The sequence below is a fragment of the Gracilinanus agilis genome, chromosome 3 (genome assembly GCF_016433145.1).
Source record: "Gracilinanus agilis isolate LMUSP501 chromosome 3, AgileGrace, whole genome shotgun sequence".
Lineage (NCBI taxonomy): Eukaryota > Metazoa > Chordata > Mammalia > Didelphimorphia > Didelphidae > Gracilinanus > Gracilinanus agilis.
The window spans coordinates 557,511,113-557,524,315 of NC_058132.1; the positions used below are offsets into that span (position 1 = coordinate 557,511,113).

General features: G+C 34.6%; 1 non-coding gene across 1 annotated transcript; it reads right to left on the bottom strand.

Moving 5' to 3' along the window:
- Positions 1 to 8,183: 8,183 nt before the first annotated feature.
- LOC123243402 lies at positions 8,184 to 8,290 on the bottom strand. The gene has a single exon (XR_006505937.1). It is a non-coding gene; the product is annotated as a U6 spliceosomal RNA (small nuclear RNA).
- Positions 8,291 to 13,203: the final 4,913 nt, after the last annotated feature.

The window sequence follows — 13,203 nt, forward strand, 5'->3', positions numbered from 1 at the left end:
TTTCCCATGACCTAGAGTAGAGGATTAATAATATAGGGTGTGTGAGATAAGGATTTTAGGATATGGTAGGTTAATAGAATGGACCAACCTTCTTAGGCATAAATGTTAAAGACAAAGACCCAGCGAAGCACAAAAAATCCTTAAATGGTAATTGGGAAATATTTAACACAATAGATAATGAAAGAATGATATCATTAATTTGTGGTTTTCTAAATCAATATGTGGCTTCCAGCTCCTTATGTGTGGTTTAGTGGATCTTGTTTTAATTTGAGTTTGACACCATTGCTAAAGTATGGATGAGAACAGAGATAAAGAGGTGAAAGGCAGGGAAAGGGCTTCATAGGTTGAGGTGGTAAAGACTTAAAATTTATATAGACATGCCATTCTTGGGAAAGGTGGGTACAAATACAGAGTACAAAAAGTGGTAAAGCACGTATGTAGGGAATCTATTTATTCCCAGGCAGCTACTAACTCTGGTATTGTTATGGCTAGAAGTCTTTTTTCTCCTCTTAAAATTCTTTCTGTAGCCTAACTCTGATGGATGCCAGGATTATCTTGAGTTTACAACTGGCTCCCTTTTCTCCTACTAAAGGTTCTACTTCTGGAAGTTACCCCCTCTCTCAAGAGATTATCTCTCTATATCCATGTTTTTTTTTTTGAAGAATGTGCCTTTGTTCCCTCTTGAATTGCCAGCGACAATTCTCCCTCATAGTTCTTAGTGGTGCCTCCTAAGCATCTGGGGAACCATTTCTTTTCTAATTCTATCAGCCTAAGCCCATTCTACTGCATTTACCCTATTATTAACTCCAAGTGATTTTAGTGCTTAATTAACAGTGATTGGCTTTAAATTTTTTCAATTAAAAAGCATAACAAAACAAACATAACTATTTTCAGTGAAAAATAAATTTATTTCTCTCATTAAAAGATAAAAAGAAAATCCTTATAATAAATACATGTAATCGAATAAGACAATTTCCACATTGGCCCTGTCTGAAAACGTATCTCATTCTGCACCCTAAATGTATCATCTCTAAGTCGGAGTGATAATTGGTCATTGCATTGATAACAGTTCTTAGGTCTTGTTTGTTTTTCTTTGCAGTGTATTATATAAAATATTCTTTCTATTCCACTCACTTCAATTTTCATCAATTCACACAAGTCTTTTCATGTTTCTCTGAAACTACCCCTTTTATCATTTTTTCTAGCACAATATAAATCCATTACTTTATTTTCACACACCAAGAAACATGTTCAGCTATTCCCCAAATAGAATATATCTTTAGGTTTCAATTCTTTATTAATATGTAAAGTGTTGCTTTAAATAATTTTGTTTATGTAGGACTTTTATCCTCTTCTTTTCCCCAAGATATCTTTGAGGGTACAGACTGTAAAGAGGTATCACTGGGTCAGTGGGTAGGCATGATTTAGTGACTGGAGGCATAATACCAAATTGCTTTCTAGAACTGTCAGAATTCAGAATTGCTTCACCAACAGTGAATTAATGCTCTGGTTTCCCATAATCCCTCGAATTTGTCATTTTTTGTCATCTTTTCCAATCAAATAAGCGTAACATGGTATATGAGTTGTTTAATTTAAATTTCTCTAATTATTAATGATTTGGGTGCATTTTTCATATAGTTATTGATATTTGAATTTATTCCTTTCAAAACTGCCTTTTCATATCCCTTGTCCATTTATCAACTGGGGAATCAATTAGCTTTGACAAAGCAATTACTTGGAAGACAAGGCAAAAAAACAGAAACAATAGTAAAAGCATTTATATAAAGCTATTAGGTTTACAAAATACTTCACAGATATCATCTCATTTAATTCTTATAATAACCTAGGGAGGTCAGTATTATTAATAGCATTATTTTATAGATTATTAAATTAAGGCTGAGAGAGGTTAAATGATTGCCTAGGGTCATACAACTTATAAATATATGAGGGAGGATTTGAACTCAGGTTGTCTTGACTCCAAGTTCAGAACTCTATTCACTGTTCCAACTAGGTATACAGATATGTCCCCCAAACATTGAGGGTGATACTTTTTTGATCTCCAGAGAGAGTCCAGATTTAAGGCAGTTTAAACAAGCTTTTTTTTTCATGAAATTCACTTCCAAAGGCAATTTGGCAGGTTATTGGAGGAATGTGCATCTCTGCTTTTGCTGGACTGGGCTGTATAAGTTGCTTAGGCCTTTGTTCCTCCTCATCTCACTTCAGGAAAATCATGACATTCAGGCTCTGAGACCTCTGTCACTATTTTTACCTTTAATAGCTCCCAAGTCATAGCCACTTCTGATCTCCTTCACCTAAAACAGGAAAGAACAACAGAAAGAATCAAGAACAGAAGCCCATATTCACAGGCCACTTGTCAGCCATTGTTCTCTTTTCTCTCTGAAATTTGACTTCTGACCTAATTACTCAATTGAAACTACTCTTTCCAAAGTTACCATGTATCTCTTAATAGATATATTTAATGGTCTTTTGTCAGTTCTCATCTTTCTTGACATCTTTAGTTATTGACCTTTTTGATCACCCTCTTCTCCCAGATATTCTTTTCTTTAGGTTTGTTTTTTTTGTTTTGTTTCTTTGTTTGTTTTTGTGACACTGTTCTCTCCTGGTTCTCATACTATCCATTTGATGGCTCCTTTTCAACATCTTTTGTTGGACTTTTTTTCAGGTCATTCCCACTAACTGAATGTCCACAGATCTGTCCTGGGCCCTCTTCTCTTGCAATATTATTTTTCTGGGTGATTTTATCACCTTCCATGGATTCAATTATCATCTCCATGCAAATGATTTTCAGGACTATTTGTCCAGTCTTGATCTCTTTCTTGACTTTATTCTGTTCTTTTCCTTTCCTCCTCCCACCCCCCTCCTGTAGCCAATGAGTAATTCCACTGGGCTTTACATGTGTCATTGATCAAGACCTATTTCCATATTATTGATATTTGCATTAGGGTGATTGCTTGGAGTCTACATCCACAATCATATCTCCATCAACCCATATGATCAAGCAGTTGTTTTGCTTCTGTGTTTCTCTTTCTTGAATTTTAATTTTGCATCTCCAACATCCTCTTCAAAGTCACAAAACTAATGTCTTGCAGACATCTAAAACTCAAAAGATCCAAAACTGAACTCCTTTTTTCCTCCCCAAAATGTTCCTCTCTTCTTACCTTTCCTATTACTGTTAAGAGTACCACCAGCCTTTTAGTCACATAGCCTCATGAAGTGTTTTCCTTGACTCCTCACTCTCACACACATTTTATGTTGTCTTCATAACATATCTTATACATAGCCTTTTCTCTCCTTTGATAACTACCATTGTCCTGGTACAAGCCCTCATCCTGGACCATTACAGAAGTCTGGTACTTGGTGCTCCAGATCTCTCTAGTACATCTTTTATTGAGCTATCAAATTGATCTTCCTCAAGAATAAGTTATTCCCACATCCAATCAAATCCAGTGACTTTCTATTGCCACTAGGAACAAATATAAAGTCCTCTCTTTGGTTTTGCAAGCTCTTCATAATCTCGTCCCTTCCTCACTTCCCTGTCTTGACATACCTTATTCCCCACCCCATGCCATTTTTTGTAATCTTCACTTTAATGAAAATGGCTTTCTGGCTACTTATTAGACTTGGCATTCTGTCTCCTATTCTCTATGGCTGGAACTGTATCCCTCCTCATGTCCATCTGCTGACTTCCCTGGATTCCTTTAACCCTACCTAAAATTATACCTTCAACTAGAAGTCTTTCTATTATTTCTTAATTTCATTGCCTTCTCAGTAATGCTACCTTTTTTTTTTATCAATTTGTACTCAGTGAGGCAGGAAATTCTGGGGTGTCACTAGTGAGACAGTAAAGTGGCCAACAACTAGATCAAAAATAGGTATGAAAGCAAGTCAAACCCAAATAGGGGAAATGGATTACTAGAAAAGGGATGAGTCAACTGAATAATATGGTTTCAGTGTGAATAAGAGAGTATAAAAAGATAGTAAGCTATCCTTCAAAGATATATTTACAAAGTTGTAGATCCATGAGATAGCATACTCCAGAAAGATTTTGAGATCATAGGTATGTTCATATGAATATGGGATAGAATTAACAAGAAGAAAGTCAATGGAATTGATGAAACTGAAAATTCAGACATGAGTTTGTTGAAGGATGGCCAATCTAAGGACAAGGGCTGGGATGTAGAGGAAAATTGATTCTGATATGAAAAACATGGAAAATATTCACAAACTTCAATGTGTTCTTTAGTAGGCAAGCATTTATTAAGCAATCCATGTAAAGCCAAAAAAAAAAGAAACAAACAAAAAAAATTACAAAATAAATCCCACTCTAAAAGGATTTGAACTCTAACAGGGAAGTGACATATATAAATCTAAGTATTTGAAGAATAAAAATAAGAAAAATCAATAAAAATCAATACACTGTAGTTAAATATAGGCAACCAAGAGGCACAGTAGAGAGAGTACCAGGATTGGAGTGAAGAATGCTCATCTTTCTGAGTACAAATCTGGTGTTAGACATTTGTTGTGTGACCCTGGGCAAATCACTTGACCTCATTTTCCTCAGTTTCCACATTTGTAAATGAGCTGGAAAAGGAGATGGCAAATTACTTTGGTATCCTTGGCAAGAAAATCTTAAATAGGGTCATGAAGAATCAGACATGACTAAAAACAATTGATCAATAAAAAAGTTACATATGAGGTAACTTGAAAGGATACCTGTATTTGGGGAAAATGGGGAAAGGCATCATGTCAATAATAGAGCTTGAGATCAAGTGCTAAATGTGAGGTACAATTTGATTAGAATGGAGAATAAAGGAATGAATGATGTACAATAAATCTATAAAAAGGGTACTGGATAGGTTGTGAAGGCCTTTCAAAGCCAAGTGGACAATATTTTCCCCTAAAAGGTGAGCTTATGGGCTCAGGAAGAAAAGCATACTTAGATCTGTACTTAAAGAAAATCATTTTAGTATCTTATGAAGGATGGACTGGAACTGGGACAAAGAGAGAGATGGTAGAAAGAAGAGATAGAAGGCAAGCAAGAGGTGATGAAATCCTGAGTTAAAGTGGTGACTGTGAGAGTAGAGAAGATTTTGGATGAGAAATATGGTGGAGATAGAACAAAAGCATTTGTAAACTAATAGGCTTTGTGAGTTGAAAGACAATAAGATTGTGATCCTAAGGGACTAAAAGAAGATTTGTATCTTTGATAGAAATAGGGATTTTTAGAAGGGAAATTAATTTTAGTGGAAAAGATAAATAACTTTTGATTGGGACATGTTAAGTTTGGGAAGGTTTAAGGACATCCTATTTTAAAATATGCCCTAATAATTATCTTCAGATTTTTTTGTTTGTTACTTATTGAAGTGGGATTGGGAGGGATAGGATTAAGAATATGTGAGAGAAAGAAACATGAGTATGTCACTTAAATTGTAGTTCCTGCATTAAGTGATCAAATATTAGTTAATCAGGAGCATTTGTTTTAGCTTTTATGATTGAGACTGGTAATACAACAGGAGAAAGTTTTTTTATGGCATGCCTCATTGGCAGAACTAAACTGTAAGAAGAAATGAAAAGTTAATTAGTATTGTTTAAGCTAACATTCAGCTTTGAAAATTGAGATATTCAAAGAAGAATGCCATAAATTTGCTAATTGCTTTCCTCTGAAGATATTAGCATTTAGTCTTCATTAGTAAAAATTATTATCTCCCTAACCTTCCATGCTGGAGTATGGTAAAAGACAACATAGATGAGAACAATGAACTAATTATAGTTTTGAAATTAATATAATTCTTTTTCCAGAAAAACTTGGGGTTTTTTTATTCAACTTCCAGAGTGATTGCATTATCACAGGATCATAGATTTAGGTCTGGAAGGGACTTTGAGACCATCTAATCAAGCTTTTCACTTTTCAAATGAGGAAACTGAGGCCCAAAGAGGTTAATTCAATGTTAAATTACTTGGCCAAGGGCATACTGGTAGTAAGTAGAATTGAATGGGAGGAAGACAATTGGTTGGAATATATTTAGGAAATTATTCAATAGTTTCAGTGACCTTAAAATTCTCTCTGAAATGAAATTGGATTTTACTAAGTCCTTCTGGTGATATTCTATAACTATGAATCATAAACTACCCAAATTTCTATTGACTTAAAATTGTAGGTCACTCAAAGGTCAAGAAAAAGTTCTTTTGTGAGTGTAAATAGAGTACAGCACATTTTGAAAAATGAAGCACCTACTAAAAGATATTAGTCATTCAATAAACATTTACTATTAGTGAGGCATCCAAAGATAAGGCAAAACTAAAATAAAATAAAAACCACAGTCCCTGCCGTCAAAGAGCCCCATTCTAATAAGGGAGAAAACATACAAATAATTGGGGACATCCAAGATATATTAAGAGTCTTTTCCGGTAATATGGGAGGGAGAAAGTGGGAGAGGTGGAGAGTTGGGAAAGGCCTTCTTTTGAAGGTGAGATTTGAGATGAATCTTAAAAGAAGTGAGGTAAACTAAGAGATAGTGGTGAAGGAGCAGGCACACTGGGGAAGCCATTTTAAAAAATTAGGTCCAGAGGTAGGAGGAATTTAGATTTTGAAGAATTTTAAATGCTAAACAGATATCAATCTCATCTTTGAGCTAATACAGTGCCAAAAGAGTTTATTGAGATAAAATCTACTCTTTAGGAAAATCACTTTGACAGCTGGGTGGAAGATGAATTAGAGTGAGGAGAAACAGAGGCAAGAAGACTACCTAGAAATGTATTGCAATAGTCTAAGTGAGAGAGGTGGACGCTTATGCTAGGGTGGGGACAGAGAAAGTAGAGAGGAGGCAAAATATGCAAGAGATATTGCAAGTTCAGAAATCTGCACTGCCCTGCAGAGATCTGACAACAGATTCAATTAGGCAATTGATGAGTGAAGGATAATACTATGGTTATAAGTCTCGTGAATGAGAATATGGTGGTGCTCTTCACAATAAAAAGAAGGTTCAGACAAGGAGAAAAGTTTTGGGGGAAAGTTTTGATTTCTGTTTTGGACAGATTGAGTTGGAGATTTCCAAAGGACAAATGAATAACTGGACAAATAGGTGGTCCAGTTATGTAGAAAAAGTGAGGAAAGATCACATGGAAAGACCTCAAGCTACCTAACATCAAGAAGCCTCCAGAAGTAGTTTTGGATCAACCCCCAGAGATGATTAACCAGAAGATATGGACAAGAATTTTTCAGGTTAAAAATGGAATAAATAATAGTCTGCACCAATAGAAAGCACCCTCTTATTAACACAATAACAGATTGTATATAGATATAAACAATTCAAGGGAAGATCAAAGCAATGGCTTATTTTAGTTTGTATTAGTTCATACAAATCTTTGGATTTCTCTTAATTGCTTATATTCATTATTTCTTACTATATGATAGCATTCTATTATCTATCTATCTATATATATATATACACACACACATATATATACACACACATATATAATAAAATGCATTAGTCCTCCCTCATTTGAAAGATACCCAGATATAGAATATTTTGGTATAAATTAAAGACTTGGCTTGAGAGCTGGGTCAAAAAACATGTGGATAGACCAATAACTTAAAAAAATTCCAAAATTAATATCCACAATAGTTAGACCTCTTCTCAGATGCACCAATACCTCATCAAACTTTCACTTTTTCCTTAGCCCCTCTAGCATTTATTGTTCCTATTTATTATCACCTTTGCCAACCTGCTGGGTATGAAGTAAAACAAATGAGTTGTTTTATTTTTATTCCTATTATTATGAGTGATTAGGGGGACATTTCCATGCAATAATTTTTAATTTATAATAATTATTTTATTAGCTGTTAATATTCTTAAACCCCTTATATACTAGGAAATGATCCTTGGTATTATCAGTTCCACATATAATTTGGGTATCAAACATATCTGTAATTGAAATATTTTCTGATGCAACTATTTATCTTGTAATTCTTTATCAAATTTGTGCAAGGGTCTCTTGATTTTATGTATTCAAAATTGTCTGTTTTTCTTTTGAAGATCTCTGTCAGTTACAATAATTCTTCACCTGGCCATAGTTGTGAAAAGCATCTGATTTTGTTCTTTTCTATTTCTTTGTGATATGACCTCTTCTATTCAGGTCACATATCCATTTTTAGCTTATAAAATATGAAATGCTTTATAAATTTGCATGTCATCCTTGTACAGGATCCAAGTTAATCTTTTCCATATTATTCCAATTTTAGTGTATGTTTTATAGAAGCAAGAACGTCAGACATTTATTAGTGAAACAAAGCAACATTTTTTATGAGCACTATTTTCCACAACTTTTATTGAATTGAATTTGTATATTTTTAGATCATTAGATCATTAAAAGTAATCTATTTATTTTTACAATATTTTTCTTCCCCTGGATGATTATAAACTTTTTGTACATCTACAGTTATGAGAGATAAAATCTCTATTTTACCAAGTATTATTTTTATGGTGTTACTTTTTCTACTTAGATCCTCTAGTTATCAGGACATCCATAGCTGTACTCTGATGTCTCATCATGGCATGGAGATGAATCTGAATTCAAAGATTACATCAGTGGAGTAAAAGTTCTTACCAATTATTCCATGTCAGAAAGGCTTAGAGCACCTAGTTTGCATTCTCAATAGCAGCCTAGTTACATATGGAAAGATTCATCCCTTAAGTAATCTGGTCACTTGGCAATGAATTTTTTGGCCATGGAAACCCATGAAACAAAGAAAAAACAGAATAATCTTAAATCCTGTGAGATCCCTTTTGGTTTCAGCAGTGATTTTGGCAGAGAGGTAGAGAAAAGGGAAGCATATGCTGAAAAATGATCTTTTAGATCGGATAATAACTAGCATTTACATAGTACTAACTATGGGCCAGGAATAGTGCTTTGCAATTCCTATCTCATTTAATATAAATTTTAGTTTAGCTTATGGTACTCTAAATGAGAATTACATGTCCAGTGAGTGACCTTTATAAGGACATACAGAACACAATCATATCAATCTCAACATTCTCACCATGAATGAAAACATAATTCTAACTAAATGGAAAAAAAGGCTCACAAATCTCCATGGGAAAGCAAATAGAGGACTTTATAGAGGTAGTCTTAATATATTCCCAAGCTCAATAAGAAACATAATTTCAGGGGGGTAATTGGTAATTTCATATTGCAGTGTCAGTATTTTGCTGTTCATTGTTTAGTCATGTCTGACTCTTCAAGACCCCTTATTTGGTTTGTTTGGAGTTTTTTTTTGCAAAAATACAGGAATAATTTGTCATTCTCTTTTCCAGATCATTTTACAGATGAGGAACTGAGGCAAATAGTTTAAGTGACTTGCCTAGGATCACACAACTAGTAAAGGTCTGAAGCTAGAGTTGAATTCAGGAAGATAAATATTCCTAACTTCAGGCCAAGTACTCTATTCACTTTGTCACCAAGTTGTGCCATGTATTGACAAAAATACCATCATGAAAATAACTTTAGCATCTTCCTTTGTAACCATTTCAGAAGATAAGAATTTAAAGCAATTCTATGAGGAACTCAGTATAACACTCCCAGTCAAGTCAACATGTACTTTAATATTCTGTGACTTCTATAGAAAGATTTAAGTAGGTTAGGATGGCAAGAAACATATTGGAAATTATGAAACTGGTATAAGGAATGTGAGACAGCAAAGAATTATAGAGATCAAAGAAGCCATTGTTTTCTTAGAGAGATATAGGTTTTGGAGCACTGAATAACATGATGAAAATGACATTATTACTGGAAAATAAGTCATTCCTTAATTACTTCTTTATGGGGCAGCTAGGTGGCTCAGTGGATAGGAAGTGAGGTCCTGGGTTCAAATGTGACCTCAGACACTTCCTAGCCGGGTGCTCTTTTCCAAGTTTTCACTGGCATTACATTTATGGTTCACATCTCAACTATTTGATTGTTCCTCAGCCTTTTTTGCTGGATCATCATTTGTCTTTCCCAGTTAACATGGTTATTGCCTAAGGCTTTCTTTGTCTTCTTGCTTTTGTTTTTCCTCTCTAGACCTTCAGTTGGTGACCTTATCAACTTTCATAAGTCAATTATCTTTCTGTCAGGTTTCTATATTCAGGAAATATATCTCCTTTGAGATCCAGTCAGACAATATCAACTATTAGAAATTTTGAATAGATATCCTATGAGCATGTCAACCTCAACATGACTAAAATTTAACTAATAACCTTTTCCCCTAAACCAGTGATGGGCAAACTACAGTCCGGCAGGCCAGATGGGGGTGCAGGGGAAGGGGGTCCTGAAATGTTCTATCAGGCTGTGGGATATTATTCCTAATCTGACGAATACAAAGAGTAGGATACAATACAATGAAACTATGAAAGAATCGCCTTAGAAACAGACAGATGAGCATTTCTTTTCCTTTGGCCCCCTCTTTAAAAAGTTTGCCCATCACTGCTCTAAGCCTATCTGTCATACAAACTTGCTAATTCCTTTTTTATTTTTAACAGATCAAATTTTAGATTGCTGCATGGGCCTTTTATTCATCTTGTCTCTACTAACCTACTTTTTCTCTGTGAACCCATGCAAGAAAGTTTTTGATAACTCCTACTCTTAAATATAACAAGACTTTGTAATGACCACTTCTTTTACTCCTACTTTTTTATTTCCCTTGATAACTTTTATGTTTTATTTTTCCATATAGTATTATCTTGTCAATTTTTAATAAATATCTTCTTGATAATTTTACTCATTTAGCATTAAATTGGTAGACTTTTTCAAATAGGATTGCAACTATTACTATATGTGTCATAAACATTTTACTAATCTAATTATTTAGTTCTTTTTCATTTTGTGTGTATCTTTTTTTAATAAATTACATTTCTTATGTACAGAAAATTGAAAGGTTTTATTTTCTAATCAGATCTGCATCATGTTATTTGATTGTTCAATAGATTCACAGATTAGATTGTGATTATTAGACTTGTGTTTTCCTCCATTAATTAATTTTCTACTAATTTCTATCACCTCTCTTAAGTCATCATTTTTCCCTGTGACTGATTTACTTTTACTACTTTGATAGGCTATTGCAGTGATGGTGAACCTTTTAGAGACTGAGTGCCCATACTACAACCCTTATACCACATGTGAGCCCTTCACCGTACCCCAGCAAGGGAAGAGAAGAAGCATTCCCATTGGAATGGTGGGCAGAGGGGCAGGTGATGAGAGAAATGTCCACAGGCACATGTGGAGAGGAGGAGGGGAGCATCACCCTCTGACATGCATGTCATAGGTTCACTAACACAGGGGTGCATTCCCATAGGTTTCCTTTCTTATCTTGTTTAACTACCCCATTCTAAGTTTCTTAAATTTCTTTAAATGGGTCATTTCCCTTTCCTTCTTTTTATTATATCTGTCTCTAGCTCCTTTTGGATCCTTTTGTCCATTTCCAGTTGAGTACTTAATATAAAATCTTTCTTCTCTACTCACCCTCTCCTTCAGCCTTTTAAGGAAAGTCACATTCTTTTGCAGCACTTTTTAAAAATATTTTCCTTTTGAGGGTGTTTTAACTTATGTTTCTTCCCTTTTCATCTATTCTGCATCCTATCATCCAATTAATGACTATCCCCTTGTTTCTTTTTCTTTTTATCTCTCTCATGTTGAGTTCCTAACATGTCAAAATTTAACTCCCTCCTTTATTATTCCTATATTATTACATTTTAAGATATTACTTCAAACTCACATTTTTCTGATTTATTTACTCTTAGAAATGCCAATTCATGGAGGAAGGAATGGTGAATGGAAGCATAGTTATTTAGTGGGAGTCTCATGATGCTAAGTGTTATGAGGCCTCATCCTCTATTGGTCATAACTTGATCTCTCATCTCCTCTAAGGCCATGTTGTCTTAATTATGGTCTTATTTCCTCCTTTCCTCTCCCTGTCACCACTACAGGTGCTGGCTTCTCTGAAGGACTTAGATACTTCCTCTCCTGCAGGGGGATACTGAATGGGGTGATACAATCCTTTTTCAAAGAAGGTGGTCTCCTAATGTGCATATTCTAGCTAGGTGAATCATAAGGTACCTGCTAGATTCCACAGACCTCTAGCTCCAATCCCATCCTCAGTGTGAATGTTCCTCATTAGTATTTTTACTTTCCTTTCCCATGGTGAGATCTGCTTTCTGTTCCCCCCATTCCATTCCTTACAATACAATGGTTTTATCCTCTTCTTCCACAGCCTCCATTCATGTTAAAAGATTAGAAAATTTACTCTCCCTTCTCTGTTCAATAGATTATTGGTAGGGGAGAAATGAGGGTTACCACCTCCTCTCTCTCTGCACATCCTTATACTAATATCTCCCCATGAAAGATATTGATGGACATTGAAAATCTCAAGACTTAGTCCTTGAACTCTGGTTTTACTTTTTCCTTGACTCCAAATTCTTTCTTCAATCTTTTGATTCTTCCTTCTTTTATATTTTACCCCTTAATTCAATTTCTTTTTTGAAAAGTTATAAATATAAGAAAAACTACTTCATTGTTTAATTCTGGTGGAGGGGTCTTTTAGGATGATTTTAGAGTATAAACTCTGCATTCACTCTCTCAGTCCCCATTTACATTGGCATATTGGTCCCCAGAAAGCAACTGGGTACTGCTTCCTTTAGGATTCTAGGAGTAACTATGAGCAGCAAGGGTTCTCTTATACTATTGCTTCTGAATTCCCATCCATTATCTTCCCCCAATATCAGTCAACTGTTTCCTGTATCTCCGAGGTTATTTATTAAGATAAATTGGCTTTTACAAAGACATATTTAATGAAAAGATGTGGCAAGGATTGAGTTATAGTAAAACCCTCTCAAAAGTTTGAGATATATTGACCCAAAAGTGATTATATGGCAAGTCCATAGGGAAGTGGGTTTAACCATAGCAAATAGATATGACAAAGGGATAATTCACAGTTCCTGGATGAATGGAAATCCTTTTATTTTGTAGAATTGTCAGGAAGTTCCATGAAGTATATGTAATTCCATATTGTGCCTGAGGGTTAGGACCCTTTTAGAGTCCTTTCCTTTGTTTATCTGGTCTATTTTCTACGCTGTACAAAACCTCTAATAGGAGGCATCAGCTTTTGCTTTCCTGGAATATTATCGTTTTCCCTGATGGAAAACCTAC